General features: G+C 33.6%; 1 protein-coding gene across 1 annotated transcript in view; it reads right to left on the bottom strand.

The window, feature by feature from the left end:
• The window catches only part of LOC145276865 (protein Wnt-16-like), a 33,110-nt gene that overhangs the window by 4,430 nt on the left and 2,180 nt on the right, over positions 1-26,500 (bottom strand). The window lies entirely within an intron of this gene.

A 26,500-nucleotide genomic window follows, 5' to 3' on the forward strand; every position in this document is an offset into this window, starting at 1 on the left:
CCCTTTTTTATCGAGATACGCTAATTCTCTTTCGGTAAATGCATTTTGCAAACTTTTTCTATATTAAATACATTTAGCCATTTTTTGTCCGTTATTGTGTACCCTTTTCTAATAGATACGCTTTAATTCATTTTCTTTCAAGTTAGGATTGAATTTAACCTCTTGAAATTTCTGTTAACTTCGCTACCTGATGCTATCAACGTCACTTAGATTCGTTCGACCACTGTAAATTGCTTCCGTTATTTGAAGGCATTTTACAAACTCGTATTCCCTTATTTCAGAATACTCTTCAAATTAAGTTGTCAGTTATTTCAAATAATTTAGCGAACTAAGTTACTATACGCCTTTTATGATAGACGCGTATGCCCCCCTTCTATTTCGAGACACGTTTCTGTTACTTCCTCGTCCACAACGACTGTCTAATTAGTTCCTGTACCTGCGTTCCCTTCCCACTCGTAACTTAGCGCGTCTCTCAACGTCCCCCTAAAATATTCGACGACTGCTATGTCCGGAATTTGGGAAACGTGTAATGTAATTTAGTGTTTCCAACATTCGACTTTCGCTTAATAAAAATTCCCGAATTTAGCATGTATGTACGGCTAGTGTCTTTATTTATATCTGAGTAATATTTTACGCACAACTTTTCATAAATATTTTTCTTAATAAAAAGATTAAGCGATACGTATACTCTTTCCATTTTCTAGTCTTTAGAATTGGAGTTGTAACTTTCGTAGCCCTATTTCAGAATAATTTACATTTTACTTTTAGTTGAATTTCCACGGGTATTGCGAGTTACGTTGGGAGAAACTATAGTATTTTCTGTCCCTAGTCAGCGAATAAGAAATCCTACTAGACTGAGGTAATTTTATTTTTCATCCTAAGTCAGCGTGTTCGATATTTTTCGGAAGCTGGATTTTTCCCACTTTAAGAAACGACTTTTATCTAATTATACCCTCGTGGGGAGCCTAGTAAATAGAGACGCTGTGTCCAAAACCGGTGTTAGTTATATGTTGGTATTTTTCCTTAATATATTAAAAAAAAAGAATAAGTATATACCCCATTATTTGATTTAATAAACACGTGCGTTCTCTCACATGTGTTAAATGTTTCCAGGTTGTGAATTAACCGGACAACATTATTAGAAATATATTATTTGTTGAAGATATTTATTATAATTTTCTATAGCGAGTTTATACCCATTTGCTTTGCAGACTGTTATTCTAAGAGTTTGTGAAATGACAAGCCCCTTTTTCTTTCTTAGTCCGTATTTGCATTTGGTTATTTGAATTCCTTTGAAGATACACATGTGACATAGTGGTACGTAACCTCCCCCGACGTAGTTGTATATTTAAACTCTGTTCCCACTCTTTTTCTAGGTTACATTTCAGTGAGGATATTGCTATAAGAGTGTTAAACGCTATTATTCATTTTCCAGTGAATTAACTTCCGTATAAAAGTTTGAATTTTAAATTCACTTAATTTTAATTTTGAATCATAGTGACTCTTTTAATTTGTAACTGGGGATTGTATCCCTTGATATTTTCACAGCTCCATATGCTGTTTTGGTCTTGTTTTGTTTGTGCTATGAGGAAGGAATTTTATGCGAATACCCTTGTAACCTTTGTGTGTGCATTTTTTTGTGTATAATTCTTGAACGCCTATTTTTTGTATTTGTTTGGAGTTATTCCATATTTTTGAGAAAAGAAAAAAACGTTGCACGATGTTGGTCACTCGTTCTTCCGGATTCCTTGTAAAGAAGCGAAAGTTTTACTTGGGGAAAATTATCGCCGTCTTGGATTTGTTGCGGTTGCAGAGGGAATTACCTCAGCCTTATTTTATGACGATGAAGGCCTATGTCAATGAATGGTTGTTATCGGTAGATAATATTACAGAGTTGTTGGGTGATCGTTCCTTACGTGAGGATGTGGACTGTTCGCTTGTAGAAGCGGATGCGGTTAATGTTGTAGTGTTCTCGTCCCAGGTTCAATTCATTCTTTCGAGGTTGGCAGATAGTGTAGAGTGTGATTCCTTATGCAACCCTGAGATATTTGAAACCCCTAGGGAGATGCTTGGCGAGTTTCCGACTACTAAGCCCGAATGTCCAGACTCTGAAAACTGTTTGCTGAGTGCTGGCAAGTTTGGCTTGGAAGATGTTGCATCACAGTCTGAAAGCAGTGTTGCAAGTGCCACTTCAGAGGATCTGTGTAGTCAGGTGCTGAAGTTTGATTTTTCTGGCGGGCAGTTTGCCTGTAGTATTTTAAAGAAGGTATTGGAAGTGAGATTCCCAGGTATCATGAATGATACCACTCGTGTCCACGACTTGTTAAGTGTGGGCATGAATATTGTGACATTTATGGAGGGATTTCCATGGGATGTTGGAATTGTTTTGCCCTCTAACCATGTGAGTTCGAAAACTCTCATGTGTGATTATCTTCCACAACCTTGTCAGAATACCGAGGAATTTAATCATGACGGTGGGATATTACTCCAGTCATGTGGTTCTGACAATGGTCAGTGGTTAAAGGACAGGAGTCTATCCTGTGTGAAAGTGCAAGCTTTGTGCACTTTAAGTGCTAATGTTAGCACTGGGAGAGAAATTCTCCATCAAGGGTATAGGGCAGAAAGCACTATATCCACCTGTGAACGTGAAAAAACCAAGAAGATAATGGTTTTTGAAGAGTTACATGAACTCAAGTTGGACTGGGGCATCCAGTTTCAGGTTGAGTGTAACTCGTTAAAGAATCCCATGAGGGTTCCTGTTGAATTTGCTGACTACATGATGTGTAGTTCAGCTTCTCCGAGTTCCTACGAGAGTGTAGGATATGTTGTGCAGGGAACACTTGCAGAACCCTCATTCTATGAAGTGGCTCCTTTAGGTGGAACGGTTCCTGCTTAGGAGTCATATGCAGGTGTTTTTGTTTTTGAATATTTTGTGGAGATCTGCCTTGACGTAGCCTACTGCAGTATTGCAAGAGCTATCGAAGTCAAGCTTGATTTGTCCAGGGGTGTTTCTGAGGCGCTCAGAATCATCTTATGCTTAGTTAGAAGTGATTTTTCTAATGCTGAGATGTTTGTTTTAGTGCTGAGCACAAGAAGATTGGATCTCTCCATGATAGGAGTCTTCCATATCTCCAGCTGCCTAGGTGTTTCTGACACCTACACTCAACTTTGTTTGTTTAGCTATATGTATATAGCTATGCAGGCGTTTAAAGCTGTAATTGCCTTTAATAATTTGTGCAAAATTTGGGTTGCAATTTTATTTTATTCCACCGAGTTGAAGAACTCATCCAAGCATAGGGTTGATTGGATTCGTCCCTCTTGTAGCACCGGTGTTGATCTCACTGGGCTCTTGTGGTTACGAGGGAGCTGAGATATTTTGGTGTTGGCCAGAGATAATAGAAGGATGAGGAGGTTGGATGGTAAGTGAACTTCTCAAACCTTTATACACTTATATGCAAATAGTTAATTACCTGGCATAATATTCTCAGTTCAAACTTCTGTTGTGACCTAGCATCGTAGCATTAGTTTTAAATTTATGAATTTGTTTATGTACTCCTCTGTTCTAATCTAAAACATGAATGTTTTCATGTGAATTTTTTGTAGAATAAGCCTATTTGAATTTCTCTGCTTTTTTGTTCTAATATGTGTTTCCTGGAGAGCTCCTGGCCATACATTGTGTAGTATATGTATATATAAAGAAAAAAATTTTTGGAATGTAAATTTTACAGGTGTCATCCAACTATAGGTTGACTGCCATTTCCTGTTGGGGGAGAATGTTGGAATATTTTTGGACCAATAATGGTGCATCCCTCCTGTTTACATTTATTATTGTTTATCTGGTCCTTATATATGATTTTTTGTGTTTTGTGTCCATTATGATTTTAATTTCGTATATTTTCGGTTTGTACGAAACTCCCTTTAATTTGGAGAAAAGGGAAATGCTAGCTCTGTAATGACGTCACGAGCTCAGCGCGTATTTTGTTCTCTTTGTGATATTCTGCTGTCATGGAGAGTAAATGTGTTCATTGCCCGGCGCTGAAAATGGAATTTTGAAGAGCCCTCCTTGAAAGAAGTAAACCCGGCAAGAAATTAATACCCGGCTGTGATGAGACAGACTTCTGGAAACTATTTACGTGACTACGGTTTTGCACGTATTTATTTTACAAGGAGTGGAATTTAAAGAAAATACCTTTTACGTGACAAGGTATTATGGAATTTCCTATCCGGACAAGCGACGAGGTCTTGCTCCTGTAATACATGTGTGTCTACGGTTTTCATGCAAGGAAGGAAAATTCTAAAAGAACTTTAAACAAAAAAAGAAAAAGGCACGTGCCTAACAGGCTTTCAATTGTGAGTACGCTCCTAAAATTAATTTCATATGCGAGTGTGATTAGGAGATACTACTATTTTGTACATTCTTGTTGTATTCGTTAATGGATACACACAACTTCTTTATAAGAACCAGCAGTGTTGTTATTTTTTCATTACATGTTACTTTTTTCATGTGCTACGTTGGCGTTTAAGTTTAATGCCTGCAAAGGGAAAAATTTACAACTCATTGTAAATAAAGTTTCTTCTTCGTTTCAAAACAAGACATTTATATTTTATTCTTTACCCCCTCCCCCTCTTTTATTTCATCCTTTTTTTTCAGCTTAGTTACTTTAGCGTCAAATTTATCTGGAAGCAGGATAAATTCCGACACTCCTGGCGTCTATGGCAACACACGTGTTGTTAAACACATGAGATACTACTACTGTTTTTAACCAGTGCGAACATTTGACGACTCACATTCCTTTGCCCTATCCTTCTCCCGTTTTTTCCACCGTCGAAACAAGTCGCCATGATTTCTTTCACGACCAACGTCAACCACCAGGTTCGACAAACATTTTCTGGGACCGTTAAGTAATTTCATCATGTGGTTTCTCTCATCCCTTTCATACCACAGAACAGAACATTATTCACAAGAGACTTTATTTTTCCATGAAAAATAAATAAGTTATTTATTTCAACCATTGTGTTTCTTCTCACCAATACATTCTTTTCATTATTTTCTTTTGTAGCGAGTTAGGATTATTATATCCTGGTCCGCAACAAACGATGGTGACTCCTTAATTTAAAATGAAATGAATGTGTTTGAACGAAACACGCGATGTAAACTAAACTCTTCCACACAAATCCACGGCACGTACGAAAAATAATTTTTCTCTAAAAAAAAAAAAAAACAAACAAAAAAACAATTTTTCAACCACGTGGAGGAACATTTTCAAACCGCGCAAAAGAAATTGAAATATAAAAATTTCCACAAAAAAGAAAAAAATGGAACTTCAACAGACGGACTCCTACAACGAAACCATGGCATTAAACATTCTACTCTTCAACCCGACAAATACAAAAATATGGTTCGTCCAATTACAGGCCATATTTGACGCTAAATGGGTGATGTCACAACGAGCGCATTATTGTTACCTAGTGGAAAAACTGCCGTTGGAGATGGTAGAAGAAGTCACAGACGTTCTCGAAAATGTACCTGAGGAAAGACCGTACGTCACGCTGAAGCAAGCAATCCTGCAACGAACTGGTGTTTCCAATGAAGCCATGGTTCGTAACTTTTTCACGCAAGTTGAGTTAGGAGAGCGTACGGCTTCTCAACTACTTTGCCATATGAAAGCCTTGCTGGAAGACAATAAAATGTCGGACAGCATAATGAGGAGTCTCTGGTTGGGTAAATTACCCCCAACTACCAAGCAAATCCTCACTCCAATGTCAGAGGAGACAGCAACAGAAAAGTTCGCCGACATAGCCGACAGAATTCATGAAAGTTCCCAGAGCCAACAAGTATACGCCCACCAACGGCAACCTGACCAAAACCGAGACAAAGAATTAGCCGAATTAAAGTCTACGGTTGAAAAGCTTTCAAAGCAGCTAGCTGACGTACTTCAAACGTGTTGACATTATCCCAGAAACTACAACAACACGCGACAAAGGTACAGGCGAAGTTTAAGCCAAAACCGATCCACGTCACGAGATAGACAAGATGTTTGCTTCTACCACAGGAGATTCGGCGTCGACGCGAGGAAATGCACTACACGTGCGTTCAAAAAACCAGCGCAGAGAAACGAATCTTCCAGCTAGTAACGACGACGACTGTAGCTGGAGCACAGAAAAAAGGTTGTCTGTTTTATATCCATGACAAAATCCTCGGATATAACTTTTTAATAGACACCGGAGCAGAAATCAGTGTCATACCGACACCGCATAACCACCCAAAAGGGACCCAATTTTTCAGCCTACAAGCCGCCAATGGTACAAAAATACCCAAACTTTAAAGAGAAAACTTTAAACTTAAACCTGGGAATGTGAAGGAATTTTTTTTTGGAATTTCACCATAACCAGCGGGACCACTCCAATTTTGGGGGCAGACTTTTTAGCCCATTTCAACCTGTCCGTCGACATGACTCATCACACATTGACAGACAACGAAATGAAGATTTTGGTGAGAGGAACTAACTCGAAATTTTTAACCACCGGAATCAGCGCTGCCCTACCCAAAGATTTACACGTCCGCCGGTTATTCCAAAAATTTCCTCAACTTTCCCAGCCGTTTAAAAATATGGACCCCATCAAGCATAGCGCTAAGCACTATATTAAGACCACAGGACCACCCGTTTATTCAACCCCCAGTCGCTTGAAACCGGATAAATACAAATTGGCAAAATCCTAGTTTCAAAACCTACTCCACATGGGGATAATACGGCCCTCAAAAAGTGCTTGGTCATCACCACTTCACATGGTACAGAAAGCTGACAACACCATATGGCGCCCGTACGGAGATTTTAGACGCTTAAACACAAAAACAGTTCCGGATAGATATCCTATTCCCCATATCCATGACTTCGCCAACGGACGGACAATTTACGACCTCATTCAGGCATATTTTCAAATTCCAGTCGCAGAAGAAGACATTCATAAAACTGCACTGACCACACCATTTGGCCTTAATGAGATCCTAAGGATGCTTTCAGGCTTAGAAACGCCTGTCAAACTTTCTAACATTTGATTGACAAGGTTTTCAGAGGTTTGCCGTTCATATTCGCATATGCGGACGACGTTTTAATCGTCAGCAGAAACCTCAAAGAACACTGGCTACACCTGGAACAAACTTTTGAAAGGTTGTCACATTTCGGTCTGAAACTAAACACCGATAAATGTGTTTTTGGCCACCAGGAAGTTAATTTTCTCAGACATTTAATCGACAAGGATGGAATCTCCTCTTTGCCGGGAAATGTAAGTGCCATTTCAAATTTCCCTCTACCAACATCTGTCAGACAAGTACGTCGTTTTGTTGCCATAATTAACTATTACCGACGTTTTTTGCCTAACTGTTCCACATTACTCGCACCTTAAACAGACTTGTTAAAAAAACGAAGCAAAAGCCAACAGTTAGTTTTGGAAGGACCTGCATTACAGGCCTTCGAACAATCGAAAACTGCTTTGGCAAACTTCACCAAACTTACATATATCCAAGATAGCAATACAATGGAACTTACATTTACGATGGATGTATCGGAAATAGCAGTAGGAGCTGTCATTCACCAAATTTCTGACAACAAAATGACCCCTATTTCATTCTTCTCTGCCAAGTTAAACAAAGCGCAGACTAAATATAGCACTTTCTCGAGAGAGTTATTTGCAATTTACTTTGCAATTAAGCACTTTAAACAGATGTTTAAAGTGCTTAATTGCAAAGTAAATTGAAAGGCAGAAAATCGAAGGCAGAAAATTTTCCATCTATACGAACCATAAACCCCTAATATTTGCTCTACACACACATGTCGACAAATACGGTCCACGAGAAATTCAACATCTTTAATATATAGATCAATATTCTACCGATATACGGTATGTAAAAGGACAGGAAAATGTTGTAGCTGACGCTTTATCTTGCACAACAATTGTTTCTGTAAATTCCACTCCACTAAGTATGGAATTAATAGCACAAAAGCAATTAACCGGTATCACGCTTCCAGCTATAATGGACAAAACTTCACTGCAGCTGAAAGAAATGCAGACACCGTTCGGAACAACAAATTTCTATTGCGACGTTTCACAAAAACACCCTCGCCCTTATATTTCACCCAGCCTCAGACGACAAGTTTTCAAGCACTTCCACAATTTGTCCCACCCAGGAAAATGCGCCACCATGAAATTAATAAGGGGAACGTTTTGTTTGCCAAATATGAATACGGACATCCGTAGTTGGACTAAAACTTGCATTCCTTGCCAAAAAAAGAAAGTTCACAGGCACACAAAATCACCTTCAGGAACTTTCAGTGTACCAGATGCTAGGTTTACTCATGTTCATATCGACTTGGTTGGACCCTTGGCCACTTCAAAAGGACACACCCGCATCCTTACTATAGTCGATAGATTCAGTAGATGGCCGACAGCAATACCAGTGAAAGACATATCAGCTGCAACAATAGCCAGAGCAATTTTCAAGATTGGATAGCGATTTTCGGAGTACCCTCCATAATCACAACGGACAGGGGCTCACAGTTTCAATCAACTCTTTTCGATGAATTCAACCATTTGTTGGGAACAAAACACATTAAAACTACTGTCTACCACCCTTGTGCAAATGGTATGATGGAACGGTTTCATAGACAATTAAAGCATCTTTGGTTATGAACGAAAACAAAGCGGACTGGTCAGACAATTTGCCTAGCAATTCGCAACACTGTGAAGGAAGATTTGCAGAGCATACTTGCAGAATTAGTTTTCGGATCAGCACTGATTTTACCTGGATAATTCTGCAAAAACAATACAGACATTTCCCCAACAACAACAACGGATTTAAAACATAAAATGTTACGATTAAAATTCACCCCAAACAAAAAGCCAGACACAAACATTTTCGTTCCAAGCGGTATTCACACCTGTAAATACTTTTTTATCAGGAACAACGCAATAAAAAAAAAAAAAACACTCCGTCCAAATTATTCTGGACCTTATCTAGTTCTCGACAGAAGTGAAAAGTACTTTACCATTTTAAAAAGAGATAAAAAAGACACTATTGCAATAGACAGACTTAAACCTGCATTCATAGACGAAAAATTACACATTTCTCCTAGTCCAATACATGAACATACACACTCACCAACTGACAAAGAAATTACAAAAAACAACACACCACAAACAACAACAAAAACAGATCTAAAAATTCATTGGCCAAAACATTTCAAACAATACATAACTGAAAAATTAATACCCTTTAAAAATTAATCCCATTTAAAAATTAACACCCCTGAAAAATTATTACCCTTTAAAAATTAATAACCTTTAAAAATTAATACCCTTTAAAAATTAACACCCCTTATAAATAAATACACTTTAAAACTTAATACCCAGAAAGATTAATACCCTTAAAAATTAATACCCTTTAAAAATTAATACCCTTTAAAAATTAACACACCTGAAAAATTAATACCCTTTAAAAATTAATACTCTTTAAAAATTAACACCCCTGACAAATACCCTTTAAAAATTGCTACCCTATAAAAATTAACACCCCTGAAAAATTAATACCATTAAAAAATTAATACCATTTAACAATGAACATCCTTTAAAATTAATATCCTTTAAAAATTCACATCACTGAAAAATCATTACCCTTTAAAAATTAATGCCCTTAAAAATTAATAACCTTTAAAAATTAATAACTTTTAAAAATTAATACCCTTTAAAAATTAACACTCCTGAAATATTAATACCCTTAAAAATTAATAGCTTTAAAAATTAACGCCCCTGAATAATTAATACCCTTTACAAATTAATACCCTTAAAAATTAACACCCCTGAAAAATTAATGCCCTTTAAAAATTAATACCCTTAAAATTAATGCCCTTTAAAAATTAATACCCTTTAGAAATTAACACCCCTGAAAAATTAATACCCATTAAAAATTAAACCCCTGAAAAATTAATACCCTTAAAATTAATACCCTTTAACAATTACACCCCTGAAAAAGTAATATCCTTTAAAAATTAATACACTTTAAAAATAAATACCATTTAAAAATTAATACCCTTAAAAATAAACATCCCTGAAAAATTAATACCATCTAAATATTAATACCCCTGAAAAATTTATACATTTAAAAATTAATACCCTTTAAAAATAAATACCCTTACAAATTAACACCCCTGAAGTTAGTAGCCTTTAAAAATGAATACCCTTTAAAAATAAACACACTTGCAAAATTAACACCCTTTAAAAATTAACAACCTTTAAATATTAATACCCTTTAAAAATTATCACCCATGACAAATAATTACCCTTTAAAAATTAATATCCTTTAAAAATCAATAACCGTTAAAATTAATACACCTGAAAAATTAACACCCTTTAAAAATTAATGGCCTTTAAAAATTAACACCCCCTGAAAAATTAATACCCTTAAAAAATTAACACCCCCTGAAAAATTAATACCCTTAAAATGAATACCCTTTAAAAGTTAATACCCTTAAAAATCATCACCCATGAAAAATAAACACAATTTAAAAATATATACCCTTTAATAATTAATACCCTTAAAAATTAATACACTTTAAACATTAATAGCCTTTAAAAATTAAACTCCTGAAAAATTCATACTCTTAAAATTAATACCCTTTAAAAATTAATACCCTTAAAAATTCACACCCCTGAAAAATTAGTACCCTTTAAAAATTAATACCCCTAAAAAATTAATACCATTTAAAAATTAATGCGCTTGAAAAATTAATGCCCATTACAAATTAATACCCCTGAAATTAATACCCCTGAAAAATTAGTACCCTCTCAAAATGAATACCCTTTAAACATTATTACTCTTTAAAAATAAACACCTTTCCAAAATTAACACCGTATAAAAATTAATACCCTTTAAAAATCATCACCCATGAAAAATCATTACCCTTTAAAAATTAATACCCTTTAAAAATTAATAACCTTTACAAATAAATACACCTGAAAAATTCATACTCTTTAAAAATTAATAGCCTTTAAAAATTAAACTCCTGAAAAATTAATACTCTTACAATTGATACCCTTTAAAAATCATTACCCTTAAAAATTAACACCCCTGAAAAATTAAAACCCTTTAAAAATTAATACCACTTAAAAATTAACACCCCTGAAAAATTAATAATCTTTAAAATAAACACCCCTAAAAACTTAATACCCTTTAAAAATTAATACTCTTTAAAAATTAATAGTCTTTAAAAATTAACACCCCTGAAAAATTATTACCGTTAAAAAATTAATAAACTTTAAAAATAAACAGCCTTGAAAAATTTATACTCTATAAAAATTAATACCCCTTAAAAATTATTACCCTTAAAAATCAATACCCTTTAAAAATAATTACCCTTACAAATTAACACCCCTGAAAAATTAATTACTTTTAAAAATCAATACCCTTTAAAAAATAACACCCCTGACAAAGTAATACCCTTAAAAATTAACCCCCTGAAAAATTAATACTCTTAAAATTAATACCCTTTAAAAATTAATACCCTTTAAAAATTAATACCCTTAAAAATTAACACCCCTGAAAAATTAAAACCCTTTACAAATTAATACCATTTAAAAGTAAACACCCTGAAAAATTAATAACCTTAAAAATTAACACCCCTAAAAATAATAAAAGTAATACCCTTTAAAAATTAATACTCTTAAAAATTAATAGCCTTAAAAATTAAAACCCTGAGAAATTAATACTCTTAAAATTAATTCCCTTTAAAAATTAATACCCTTAAAAATTAACACACATGAAAAATTAATGCCTTTTAAAAATTAATACACCTTAAAAATTAAAACCGTTAAATAAAAATACCCTTTAAAAATTAATACACTTACCAATTAACATCATTTAAAAATTAATACCTTTAAAAATTAACACCCCTGCAAAATTAATACCCTTAATAATTAACACACCTGAAATATCAATAACCTTTAAAAATTAATACACATTAAAAATAAACAGGCCTGAAAAATTAATACCCTTTAAAATTAATACCCTTGAAAAATTAATACCCTTTAAAAATTAATAGCCTTTAAAAATTGACACACCTGAAACATTAGTACCCTTTAAATTAGTACCTTTTAAAAATTAATGCCCTTAAAAATTAACACCACTGAAAAATAAATACCTTTTAAAAATTAATTCCATTTAAAAATTAATACCCTTTAAAATACTCCTAAAAATTATTACCCTAAAAATAAACACCCCTTAAAAATAATTATCCTTTAAAAATTATTACCCTTTAAAAATTAATACTCTTTAAAAATTAACACAACTGAGAAGTTAATACCGTTTACAAATAAACACCCCTGAACAATTAATACCCTTTAAAAATAATACGCCTGAAAAAGTAATACCAATTAAAAATTAATACCTTTAAAAAATAATACACTTTAAAAATTAACACCCCTGAAAAATTAATACCCTTAAAGATTAACATCCCTAAAAAGTTAATACCCTTTAAAAACTAATACCATGTAAAAATTAATACCCTTTAAAAATAAACACCCCCGAAAAATTAACACCCTTAAAAATGAATACCCTTTTAAAATTAATACTCTGTAAAAAATTAATACCTTTTAAACGTTAACACCCCTGAAAAATTATACCCATTAAAAATTAATACACTTTTAAAATAAACAGGCCTGAAAAATTAATATCCCTGAAAAATTAATACACTTTAAAAATTAATAGCCGTTAAACATTAACACACCTGAAACATTAATACTCTTTAAATTAGTACCTTTTAAAAATTAATGCTTTAAAAATTAACACAACTGAAAAATTAATACCTTTTCAAAATTAATACCATTTAAAAAATAATACCCTTTAAAAATTAACACCCCTAAAAAATTAATACCCTTAAAAATTAACACCACCTTAAAAATTAATACTTTTTACAAAATTATTAGCATTTAAAAATTAATACTCTTTAAAAATTAACACCACTGAGAAATTAATACCATTTAAAAATAAACACCCCTAAAAAATACCCTTTAAAAATTATCACGCCTTAAAATTAATGCCCATTAAAAATTAACACTCTTTGAAAAATGATACACTTGAAAAATCAAGACTTCTGAAAAATTATTACACTTTAAAAATTAATAACCTTTAAAAATTAATACCCTTTAAAATTAAACAGCCCTGAAAAATTAATACTCTTTAATAATTAATAACCCTGAAAAATTAATACATTTTAAAATTAATACACTTTAAAACTGAATTCCCTTACAAATTAACTCCCCTGAAAAATTTATATCTTTTAAAATTAATACCCTTTAAAAATTAATACCCTTTAAAAATTAACCTGAATTATTAATATTCTTTAAAATTTAATATCTTTAAAAATTAACATAACTTAAAAATTAATATGCATTAAAAATTAATACCCTTTGAAAATTAATACTCCTGAAAAATTAATACCCTGTAAAAATTAATACCCCTGAAAAATTAATATCCTTTAAAAATTAATACCATTTAAAAATTAACACCCTATAAAATTATTAGCCTTTAAAAATTAACTCCCCTGAAAAATTAATACACTTTAACCATTAATATTCTTTAAAAATTAATACCCCTGAAAAATTAATACACTTTAAAAATTAATACACTTTAAAATTTAATACCTTTTTAAAATGAACACCCTTGAAAAATTAATACCATTAACTAATTTATACACTTTAAAAATAACCAGCCCTGCAAAATATATGCCTTTAAAAATTATTGCCCCTTAAAAATCATTACCCTTAAAAATAAACACCCTTTAAAAATTTATACCCTTACGTATTAACAACCCTGAAAAATTAATATCATTAAAAGTTAATTCCTTTTAAAAATTAACACCGCTGAAAAATTGATACCCTTTAAAAATTAACACCCCTGAAAAATTAATACCTTTGAAAAATTAATACTCTTTTAAAATTAATACCCTTTAAAAATTAACACCCCTGAAAAATTAATGCCCTTTAAAAATGACTACACTTTAAAAATAAACAGCCCTGAAAAATTAATACCCTTTAAAATTTAATACCCCTGAAAAATTAATACCCTTTAAAAATTAATAGCCTTAAAAAATTGACACACCTGAAACATTAATACCCTTTAAATTAGTACCTTTTAAAAATTAATACCCTAAAAATTAACACCACTGAAAAATTAATAGCTGTTAAAAATTAATACAATTTACAAATTAACACCACTGAAAAATTAATACCCTTAAAAAGTAACACCCCTGAAAAATTAATACCCTTTAAAAATTATTACCCTTTAAAAATTAATACCCTTTAAAACTTAACACCCCTTAAAAATAAATTTTTTTTTTTTTTTTTTTACACAGTGATCACCGCTTATCAAGGCCCGGAAGCCACTCAGGGATAAGGGTTATTGCAAGTACATTAAGTTAGTGAGGAGATTTGCTGAAGTGTTTACTTAAGGGGGCGGTTCATTAGGAATTTGTTAACATTGGACTTGAAGACATCCAAGTTGCAGTCCGGAGGGAAGCAGGCAGACGGAACAGAGTTCCACAGGCGTGCAGTTCTAAGAAAGAAGCTTTGTTCATGGAATCTGCGTTTTGATTTAGGCACAGATATAGAGTGGGGAAAATTTTCACAGTGGATTCAGCTAGACGGGTGTTTTTCATGAAAGATTGGCGAGAGGGGGACCAGAGATTGGAGTTCAGACGAGCACCTGCCATGGAAATAACGATAAAACAAGGACAGGCTCGCAACGTCTCTTCTGTGGGAGAGAGGTTGCAGGGTAGAGAAAAGAGCATCCCCCACTAAGCCACGAAGTCTATTTTGTACTCTGTCAAGGCAGGATAGGCTGTTTTTAGCAGCTCCTGCCCAGATATGGCAACAGTATTCCATCCTTGGACGTACTTGGCTTTTATATAGATAGAGAATTGCATCAGTAGTGAGATATCTTCTGGAGCGGTAGAAGGATCCCACCATCTTTCCAGCGACCTTGGCAACAGACTACGTGTTCCATTTCAGATCAGGAGTAAAGGTCAAACCCAGAAGCTTGTCAAAACACGGAGCCTCACTCAGACGAGAGCCATCCATCACAATTGATGCCAGCTGGGGATCAGAGCGTTGATGATGTAAGGATAGGAGTTTGGTTTTGGATGCATTAAAGGTAACCAGCCACATCTTCCCCCACTGAACCATGCGCTCGAGATCAGAGGAGAGAGAATCAGAGAGAACTTTGTCATTTACAGCCTTTGATGTGTTGCCGTAGATGGTCGTGTCATCAGCATAGATGTCAACGAATGATTTAAGTATGTGTTTAGGGAGGTCATTGATGTAGATCAGGAAGAGAGTTGGGCCCAGGATTGACCCCTGGGGGACTCCAGCATTTATATTGTAGGCCTCCGATTTTTGTCCATCGACCACTACTCTTATGAGCCTATCGGAGAGAAATGATTTAATGATTGAGAAAACATTTCCAATTATACCGTAGCTGGAAATCTTATGAAGTAGACCCTTATGCCATACCTTGTCAAAGGCCTTTGATATGTCAAGAGCAATTGCCCTAGAAAGGAAGCCTTTGTCAAAAGATTCACTTATCCTGTGGGATATAACCGTCAGCACATCTGCGGTAGATCTTGCAGAGCGGAAACCATATTGTGTGTCACTAAGAAGGTTATTCCTGCTGAGGTGGTTGACTATTTCTCTATTTAATATGGATTCCAGCAACTTACTCATAACACACAGGAGACTTATAGGTCTGTATTGAGAGGGAGATGACTTATCACCTGAATTCTTAAATATAGGGCAAACTGAAGAGGTCTTCCAGGGAGTCGGAAAGCACTTCTCCTTAAGGCAGCGCTTAAATAGTTTCGTAAGTATGGGAGCAAGTTCTGGTTGAAGCTTTTTTAACACTATAATTGGGATGCCATCAGGGCCAGTTGCTTTACTGGAATCTAGGTTCTTTATTAGCTTGGCGACCTCATGCACGGATATTTGTATGTTACCTAGCTTGTTCTGTGTTATAGGAGGAAATATGGGGAGTTGATGGCCTTCGTCGCATAGGGTAGAATTAGCTGCAAAGTTCTTTGCAAATAGTTTGGCCTTGTCTGATGCTGACGAGATGACTTCTGGTCCATTGATAATGGTTGGGATAGAACGCACACTTCTGTTCAGGATCCTATTTGTTATTTGCCAAAACTGGTGGGATCCAAGCCGCTGATCAGCTAGCTTGGATTTAACAGACTGGGCATATAGCTCTCTTGCATTTTTTATTACTCTTTTACAGTGGTTGCTGGCAGACCTGAAAGCAGCTTTAGTTTCAGTGCATCTATTACGTTAGTAGCTATGGAAAAAGTGATTTCTGTGCGCGATAGCAGCAGCACATTCTGGGGAGAACCATGGCTGGCTGTTAGGTTTTTGTTGAAATTTTTTAGATGGTATGAATTGGTCTATGCCTTCAATTAACCATTCGGTCAGATCTGATACTATAGAGGACACATCCTTTTTAAACATGGAGTGCAGAGGTAAATCAGATATGAATGTACGGAAGCTATCCCAGTCAGCCATAGAGTATCGGTATACAGTACGGTGGAGGGGTACGTCTGGGGGCTTCTTACATTTCGTTTTTATCTTAACTGATACGACGGAGTGGTCGGAGGATCCTAGAGGAGAATACCCTTTAAAACTTAATACCTAGAAAATTTAAAATTAATACCCCTGAAAAATTGATACCCTTTGAAAATTAATACATTTTAAAAAATAAACAGGTCTGAAAAATTAATACCCTTTAAAAATTAATACCCTGAAAAATGAGTACCCTTTAAAAATTAATAGCCTTTAAAAATAAACACATCTGAAACATTAATCCCTGTAAATTAGTACCTTTTAAAAATTAATATCCATAAAAATTAACAGCACCGAAAAATTAATACCTTTTAAAAATTAATACCATATAAAAATTAATACTCTTTAAAAATTAACACCACTAAAAAATTAATAGCCTTAAAAATTAACACCCCTTAAAAATTAACACACTTTAAAATATATTACCCTTTAAAAAAGATACTCTTTAAAAATGAGCACCACTGAGAAATTAATACCCTTGAAAAATAAACACGTCTGAAAATTAATACCCATTAAAAATTAATACTCTTTAAAAAATAATACACTTTTCAAATCAAGACACCTGAGAAATTACTACCCTTTAAAAATTAATAATCTTAAAATTAATACCTTTTAAAAATAAATAGCACTGAAAAATAATTACTCTTTAAAAATTAATATTTTAATTAATATCCCTGAAAAAATTAACACCCTGAACAATTAATACCCTTTAAAAATTAATACCCCCGAAAATAAATACACTTTAAACATTAACACACCTGAAACATTAATACCCTTTAAAAATTTACACCCCTAAAAAATAATACCCTTTAAAAATTAACACGCCTGAAAAATAATACCCATTAAAAATTAATACTCTTTAAAAAATAATACACTTTTCAAATCAAGACTTCATAGAAATTACTACCCTTTAAAAATTAATAACCTTAAAAATACCTTTTAAAAATAAACAGCACTGAAAAATAATTACTCTTTAAAAATTAATACCCCTGAAAAAAATTAAGACCCCTGAAAAATGAATACCCTTTAAAAATTAACACGCCTAAAAAACTAATACCCATTAAAATTAATAATCTTTAAAAAATAATACACTTTAAAAATTAACACTTCTGAAAAATTACTACTCTTTAAAAATAAAGGTATTAATTTTTAGGGGTATTAATGTTTAAAGGGTATTAAATTTTCAGGCCTGTTTATTTTTAAACTGTATTAATTTTTACAGGGTATTAATTTTTCAGGGGTGCTAATTTTTATAGAGTATTAATTTTTAAAGATTATTAATTTTTTAAAGATTATTAATTTTTAGAGGGTATTAATTAACATTTAAAAATTAATACCCTTTAAAAGTAAACAGCCTTCGAAAATTAATACCCTTTAAAAATAAATACCCCTGCAAAATGTATACCCTTAAAGATTAATACCCTTTAAAATTAATACCCTTTCGAATTAACACCCCTGAAAAATTAATACCCTTTAAAAATTAATACCCCTGAAAAATTAATACCCTTTAAAAATTAATACCATTTAATAATTAACACCCTTTAAAAATTATTAGCCTGTAAAAATTAACACTCCTGAAAAATTAATACCCTTTAAAATTAATATTCTTTAAAAATTAATACCACTGAAAAATTAATACCCTTTAAAAATCAAAACCCTTTAAAATTTAATACCCTTTAAAAAATAACACCCCTGAAAAATTAATACCCTTTTAAAATTAACATCTCTTAAAATTAATACCCTTTAAAAATAATTACCCTTTAAAAATTAATACCCCTGAAAAATGTATAACCTTCATAAATTAATACCCTTTAAATTAATAATCTTTAAAAATTAATACCCTTTAAAAATTAACACACCTGGAAAATTAATACCCTTTGAAAATTGGTACACTTTAAAAATTAATACCCTTTAGAAATTAGTACCCTTTAAAAATTAACATCCCTGAAAAATTACTACCCTTTAAAAATTAATAGCCATAAAAATTAACACCCCTCAAAAATGAATACCCATTAAAAATGAATACCCTTTAAAAATTAACACCCCTCAAAAATAAAAAAAATTAATACTCTTTAAAAATAAGTACCCTTTAAAAATTTATACCCGTGAAAATTAACTGAAGTTGGTAAATATTTCTGATTCCATTTGGCAATTTAGTTTTCAAGTTTCCCGTACACTAAGAGGACGCACAAAAGACATTGAAAATTTGTCAATATAAAAGTATGTGTATTTTTAAAACCTATTTTAAAACATTCTAAATGTGTTTCATGAAGTGGAATCATTCAATGCACGTGCGCTGCCCGTTCTTCCTGAGGTTGACAGAGGGAAAACAGGGTTTAATTTTACTATGGATATATATGTGAGCTTGTACTTGAAAATCCTGTAAATTAAAAAAATTTAACCAATTTTCTTTTTGTATGAAAGAATATTGTTTTATCAACAATAAATCGATGGGAAAATTGAAACGCAAACTGAATAAAAAAAAGAAAAAACCAACAAAGTAAGTGGGAACCCGATGATAATTCGGAAGGAAGAAAGGAGAAAAGAATATAAAAAATTGTAGGATAAGTTTTAAAAAAGGAAATAGTTTGGCAAACTTGTTTTTATTCAAATAAATATCCTTATTTTCGCACATTTTTTGGAGAAAAATATTGCTTTCAAATATAATTAATGAGAATGTTCGTAAACATTTTGGTGCTTCTTCATTATTGTAGCGAAATTCGGAAATCGAAGTATTGATTTTCAAGTGAAATCAATAATTTCTACTGAATCACCGTATCACAGTAATGAAAATATCAAAAAGTTACGAAAAAATGATCAGTAAAAAATTAATTATTAAAGAAAATTTCGAAGAAATTAGAAATGTTAGCTATTTCTTTTGTGTTTACGTCACAAGACACGTGACACAGCAAACATAGCCTAAATCATTTTAGTTGAATCATGGAAGACTTAACATGACAATTAGGAAGATAACATTGCTTATTGTTGAAATTGATAAAAAATGTAAGTAGTTATCATTGTTTTTTTATGAAAATCAACTTTTAGGCTGTCAGATCTTACTACGATAACGAAGAAGCGCCCCTCTACAAGAAGCACAACCTCTACAATGAACACCCAACATATATTTTTTGGTACTCTTGCAGAATTTGACCATGATTCTCAGGATTTTCTGTCAATTATGGTTCGGGCTCGACCGGCAGTCACCGGGAGAAGCCGAATAAAGTAACAGATGCAGACGAATTTCAAAACAAAACAAAACAACAAAAAAAACCCCCGGAAAAATAGAAATACAATAAATAAAAACTTAACAAAAAACCTAACATGAATATATATATATATATATATATATATATATATATATATATATATATATATATATATATATATATATATATATATATATATTCCTCAAGTAAAATGGCATTTTATATTGTTTATTTACTTTTATTATTTTTCCAATTTTTTTATCAACAAAAGTTGTTGTTTTTTCAAGAAGAGATGAATGTTCGTAAATTGTGAAGTGAACGTAAGTTTTTTATTAAAGAAAATTAGCAGTAAAAGTTTACTTTTATTTTTGTAAACAGAAGTTGTTTATAAAATTTATAAGAAAAGATGAATGCCTTTTATGAAAACTGTAAATTGTTAGGTGAAAGTACAAAAAAGTTTTTCATAAAAATTTACAAATTATTAAATGCTAAAAAAAGAAAAAATAAACAGAAAAAAATGCTCCATCACTCAAAAAGTAATTTAAAAATTGCATTTTTTATCCCCCCCCCCCAAAAAAAAAAACAAAAAAAATGTCGATTAAACGTTTCAACAATTGAACAACGGTCGGCTTAATCTGGTGATTGCCGGTTGAGCCCGAGCCATAATTGAGCAAAATTCTGCAAGAGTACCATCTTTTTATTTCCTCTTTTTTTTTTTTTTTTTCATTTTTTGAGCGGATTAGTAGCAATTGCAAACTAACAAATTACAATAAAATGCCAAAAATTTAATATTTAAGATTTTTAAAGGGCGCCCAGTTTCTAATATAAAGTTCTAATAAATCGATCCTCCTTATTGGAAACACTAAATGGAAACACGAAACCAATTTATTGCCGGTATGATTTGGAGAGGATCTTTTCGTTTTCTTTTTTCAATATTTGCAGCAGATTATTATTGATTAGACACCAGATTCAGCTAACTTTTTTTAATGCCAAAAATTCAATATTTAAAGATTTTTAGGGGTCACTCAGTTTCTAATACAACGTAAGTTGATACAGAAGTTTGAGGTTTCACGATGAAACTTGTTATAGCTTAGTGTCTTACTCTTATTTGTTAAGTAAAAATAATATTTATGTTTGGATATAAATCCTAAAACTCATTTCATTCGAAATAATTTAGATAATTGAAATAGAAATTAACCACAATTAGCAAAATTGTCCTCAAACAATTTAACAGACTCTTCAATAAATCGGTTTCTTGTATCCATCGAGTGGTTCAAAAATGGGGGATAGATTTACCAGAAGAGTTTATTAGAAACTGAGCACCCCCTAAAAATCATTAAATATTTATAATTTATTTTTGCATTTTCTTTCAGTAGATTTAAAAATTGTAAAAAGGCGAAAAAATATAAGGGGTGAATTGTACAAGCAACTTTTTTATCGATTAAATTTTTAACGATTCTTATGTCAAATATTTTTAATACTCATTTTATGAACATATTTATTTAAAGAATGAATTTTATACGATGCTAAATAAGCATAATAAAAACGGTTTACTGATATTCTACAGTGATTAATGTGAAAATATGTATGTATACATTCATCCGACAGCCTAAACAAACATTGTGAAAGTTTAATGTTATATCAATGTCACGTGATTGGTGAATTACCGGCGGTGATATTTCCCCATATAAAAATAGCAACATCGTTACAAAGAAAACCACTAAAGTTATTAAATAAAAATTAAGTATAACGTTATAATTTAAAGGCGATATATAAAAGCGCGCATAGTACAATGAAAATGCTATACCAAGCTATCGAACCAGTACTTTTTTTTAGATTATCGGTAACACACACACACACACACACACACACACACACACACACACACACACACACACACACACAGATATATAATCGCGGTAAAAAATATCCAAAGTAAACACCATTGAGTTTTAACAAAGTTGTTGATAGTGCTCAATTAAAAAGAGCAGCATAGTGTGTTATTTAATTTAGATAAATAAAATTATCTACGGCAAAACTACAACAAATTTGCTAATTCAGTTTTAAAAGACATCGTCAGGGGAGATCTCTGGTTTTATTCGAGACCAGTCATTTAATGAAAATGGAAACCGAATAAAAGAAATGAAGACCTGTTGCGGGCCAGGATATAAATATCCTAACTCGCTGCAAAAGAAAATAATGAAACGAATGGAAAGAAGGAAACAAAACTCAATTGCTGAATAAAATAAACATGTCGTTTATTTTTTGTTAAAAAATGAATGTTTTAGGTGTAACTCGTGTTCATGTCCAGTTGTCCACGCGTGGAAAGAGGAGTGAGTAATGTAGTGGAACGAGAAATGGCAATCCAGCGTGTAGACAAAGAAAAAGATAGAGGGTTGACATCAGTAAAACTGCGCGCACGTGTTGGTACTTGTCCATGTGGAAATGTCTTCAGGCCACTAGCTGTGGACGCGAACTTGTCTGGTTGATGGACCAAAGCAAAAGGGAAAAAAGAGTGAGAAAGTCAATCCAGTTCATGGAGAGAGAAAGCGTATAAAGTGTACGTACTGTCTGTTGACTCTTGCCCCACGCATAGTAGCAGGTGGTGTGAGGTGCGCGGGTGCGCACGCCCCAGAAGGGGCGAATGGCCTGTCGACCGCTCAGCTCGAGAGCTAAGTCTCTTGCTTTTATAGTTGTTTCCGGTGTTCTTTTGCGCATGTGTGGATTTCCTTCAAAGGGGAAGTGACGTTGCCCATGTGTACATACGTGTGCGCGTATGTGTGCATACATGTGTGTACGTTAGCGAGTGTGTATATGCACATGAATGTGAGTGTATGCACGTGAACGTGAATATATGTACATTTGTGTACATGCGCGTGTATGTTTGTGTGCGCGTATGTATATGACAAGAAAAATAGCTTGAGATGTGAACATGTGTTTTTGTGCAAGACTAGAAAGGGCTCACACATATAACGATGACGATACTGATACCTGCAGCATTCCTACAGTTACAACCACACCAGGCACACCAGGGTGTCCGTAACCTCGTCGGATTCCACCCGATGTAGCAGGGGTCCCTTGATCATACATTGTCTTGTTATAAGTTGGCCTGTTGATAGTCCTTACCCACTGTGTTTTCATGGAGAGGCGCTTTGCCTCTCGATCAAATCGCCTTTCTTTCCATGTGTAGGTAGTCCCCGGGTACATCAATCACTCCGCTGGTCCTTGAGGCTTGCTGCAAAATCAAGAGTCCTCACCACAACAAACAGAACTCCAGGTTATAACAGTAACAAACTATTTATTGTTTTCATTACTTCATAACAACTACTGTCTAATTTGAGGCGACTGACTATAGCAGTGAACGATGTAAGACCAGACCAGTAAAGTCACAGAGTTCCCATTAACAAAATCATAACACCAGGCCCTGAAGGGCTCCCAATTTGGGAGCGCTTGACTAGCCCAGCCGTTCGATTTGATGGCTACAACTCTTCTCTGTTCAGAATTCCTTTTTCTAAATCCAACCCCTCCCCCCCACCTTTCCTTCACAGAGTGGTTACAAACACCTTTCTTTCTTTCTCTTAGAGCTTATAACTCTACCAAACCTTAACCCCCACCTGCACTGAGGTTTTTCTGCTTATTATCAAATTAGGGGTGATTAGTCACTCCAATTCGAACAATGCTTGGCAGCGACCCTCACCTTAAGCTATCAGCTAAAACGTCTGGGACTCTTCCTATTGTTCACAGAGGTTTTAAAAACAACACTTTCGTTGATAACAGCAATAAGATAAGAACAATTATCATTTGTTTTTCTCTTTCTGACAAAATCCCATAGACATTTCTGTTTAAACAAACATCAAACCATCATCATCATCATCATCATTAGAATTCAGCCGTGCGCATTCCTCTGAATTCGTGTCGACTAGCAAGGTCACTCGGCATCGCCCAGTCCTCATCGGGTCACATCTCGTCCCCTACCTGTTTTGTCCTTTACTTTGTAAATGACACCCGAGCCCCAACCAGACATCAACACCCCCTCTTCTGCCATCCCTTCCTCTATTTGAAAAACAAGACCATCTGTTTTGGCATGTAGATAATTCCAAATCTGTCTCCCTTTTTTTTTAGGCAACACAACATCTGCTTTCCGTCTAACAAGCTTACAATGACACATCGGCGGCTGGTTATTTTCCTAGTTAAGGTTTTGCATTTCTCTGCACCCCTTCACCCCATCCCGTCCGGTCAAACACCCACTCTCACCGCAATATGCACCTCGCTGCATGCATTCATGACACCAATTAGTGTCATATCCCTTCCATCCTTATGGGGAAATGCAGCCATTGCAGCATTTCCACTCAGCCCTGCCAGAAAAACAAAGAAACAAAATACCTAATATAAACCCCAAGTAAAAAGTTCAATTGCAACCTCAACAGTTTCTGAGTCAGGGATTCTATATTCATCTACACATGCATTATTTTTTTCCAGAAGAAGTTAATTCCTCTTTTTCTTTTCACTTTACTAGTCCTTTTAAGGTGACTGCAACTACGTACATGCAAAACAGTTTCTCTTCTTTATTGTCAGTCCTTCAACTGTAACTCATCAAACCATGTACATGCAAAACATGGGGTTTCTTTCACTTTTTTTTTTATTTACTTTCAGTCCATCTCCACAACTTAATCTATGTGCATGCAAAACATTTTTTTTCTTCCCTTTAACTACAACCCATCAGACCATGTGCATGCAGAACGTTTTGTTTTCTTCATTTTTAATTTTTTTTTTTGTTTCGGACTTGGTCTATATGCATGCAAAACAATCTCTCTTTTTTTTTTTTAGATTTTCATTTTCAGTCCTAGTTCAACCATAATTTTGTTTGGTAACTGGGAAGGATCAGCCCATCTACAATCGCCATTTGCTGTCCCAAAATACTGTGTCACCTGAGATCTCAATTGGTTCTAGGCCTTTCTGCCTATTTAATTCTACTCTAAAATTGTTTGCTGGGGGATTATTTTTACACACATCCAATTTTTCAACCTATTTTTGTATCTTATTTTATTTATTTATTTTTTTTCACTCAATTTTTACACGAAGAGAAATAACTCACTTCCTCGGCTAATGCACACCTCTTGGCATCAGGGAAAATTTCCAATGATATTTCATACTTTCACAATTTCAAAGCCTTCTCAACGACTGCATATTTAATATTTTTCAAAATGGAATACTATCAGCACCGTTAGTTTCTTAAAACATTCTACTTGACAGTTTAAATGCTTCAAAACTATTTACCATGCGATTGATTTCATTTTTATGTAAATTCTCAGGCTAAATGATTTTTTTCTTTTCCAGCCTAAATGTTTTAATGCCACTTCCAACCAATTTACCACCTCACACCCTTTAAAAACTCTCAGGCCAAATGACTTACTATTCGGCAGTTTAAATGCCTTAACATCACTTCCAACAATCTATTATCCACCTTTCATGAAAGTTTTCACACCAAATGATTTTCTATTCAACGCAGGTGAGAATGCTACACAACAATTACACACGTTATCAGTCCTCATCTAAAAAAATTTTTTTTTTTTAAATTAGTACATTTCAATACAAATATTAAAATAGACGAAACAGTTCCCTTTATTTATTTTTTTCTTCAATCAAACCACGGTTCTATCAATTTTCATTTGTTCTCTTTAATTTTAATAAAATTCTCCAACCAAACGTCCCTTTATTTGACATTCTAAATGTCTCAGGCAAATCATTACTTCATTTTTTATTTATTCTTATGAGAACTTCTATTCGTTACAAAATCAGAACAGCATTGATACCGCCGGTTTCTATTTCTCTAAGGATCGGTATACTTCTCTTAATCCCTGTTTGGTTCTCCTTTTCCAACCATTCTTCAGGTTATCTTGGCATGAGCGTCTTTCTCTCTCTCTCTCTCTCTCTCTCTCTCTCTCACTTATTGAGCATTCTATCTCATGCTGCATTATTCTCAAGAGTTCTCCCGTTCACCAGTGGGTTACAGTGTCTGTCATGCACTGCGGACCGGGCGGAGAGATCACATATCCATGATATTCATATTCTCACATGCCTTTTCCATGGCATCTCACGCAGACACACCCAGTGTCTCATTAAATCTACCGTCAAACTCCATGTATTATACGCACAGTGCCTTCCGCACTTTTTCACGCACCCTCCACAGGGTTTGCATCCCCTTTGGGACAGTTCTTTTCGACCCCCTCGCCGCATTTCCATTACATTTCTTCATGCCTTTACGGCCAGTGCACCTTGCACATTTCTCCGTCCCTACTTTTATAGCTCATACACAGTGCACTCTGCACTTTTTCACACACCCTCCGCGGGGTTTTGTTTAGCCAATTCTTTCTGGCTTTCTCGACACATTTTTCCCTTGCATCTCAATCCGCCGCCCACATGACACAACCGACTATGCGTTTCCCCCAATCAACCGGTAACTTCGTGAAATTCCTTATTTATTCCTCACTATCTCTTGATGGTCCATGCCGATCTATAACAATAGACCACGATTTAAAATATACAAAGTCACACATTTCGTTTTTTTTTTCACACAAACCAATTCAATTTCAGAAACTACAAAAACGATCGCAATATTTTTCTTCTAAAACTGTCAA

This window comes from Euprymna scolopes, chromosome 5 (assembly GCF_053919585.1).
Source record: "Euprymna scolopes isolate OS-2025 chromosome 5, ASM5391958v1, whole genome shotgun sequence".
NCBI lineage: Eukaryota > Metazoa > Mollusca > Cephalopoda > Sepiida > Sepiolidae > Euprymna > Euprymna scolopes.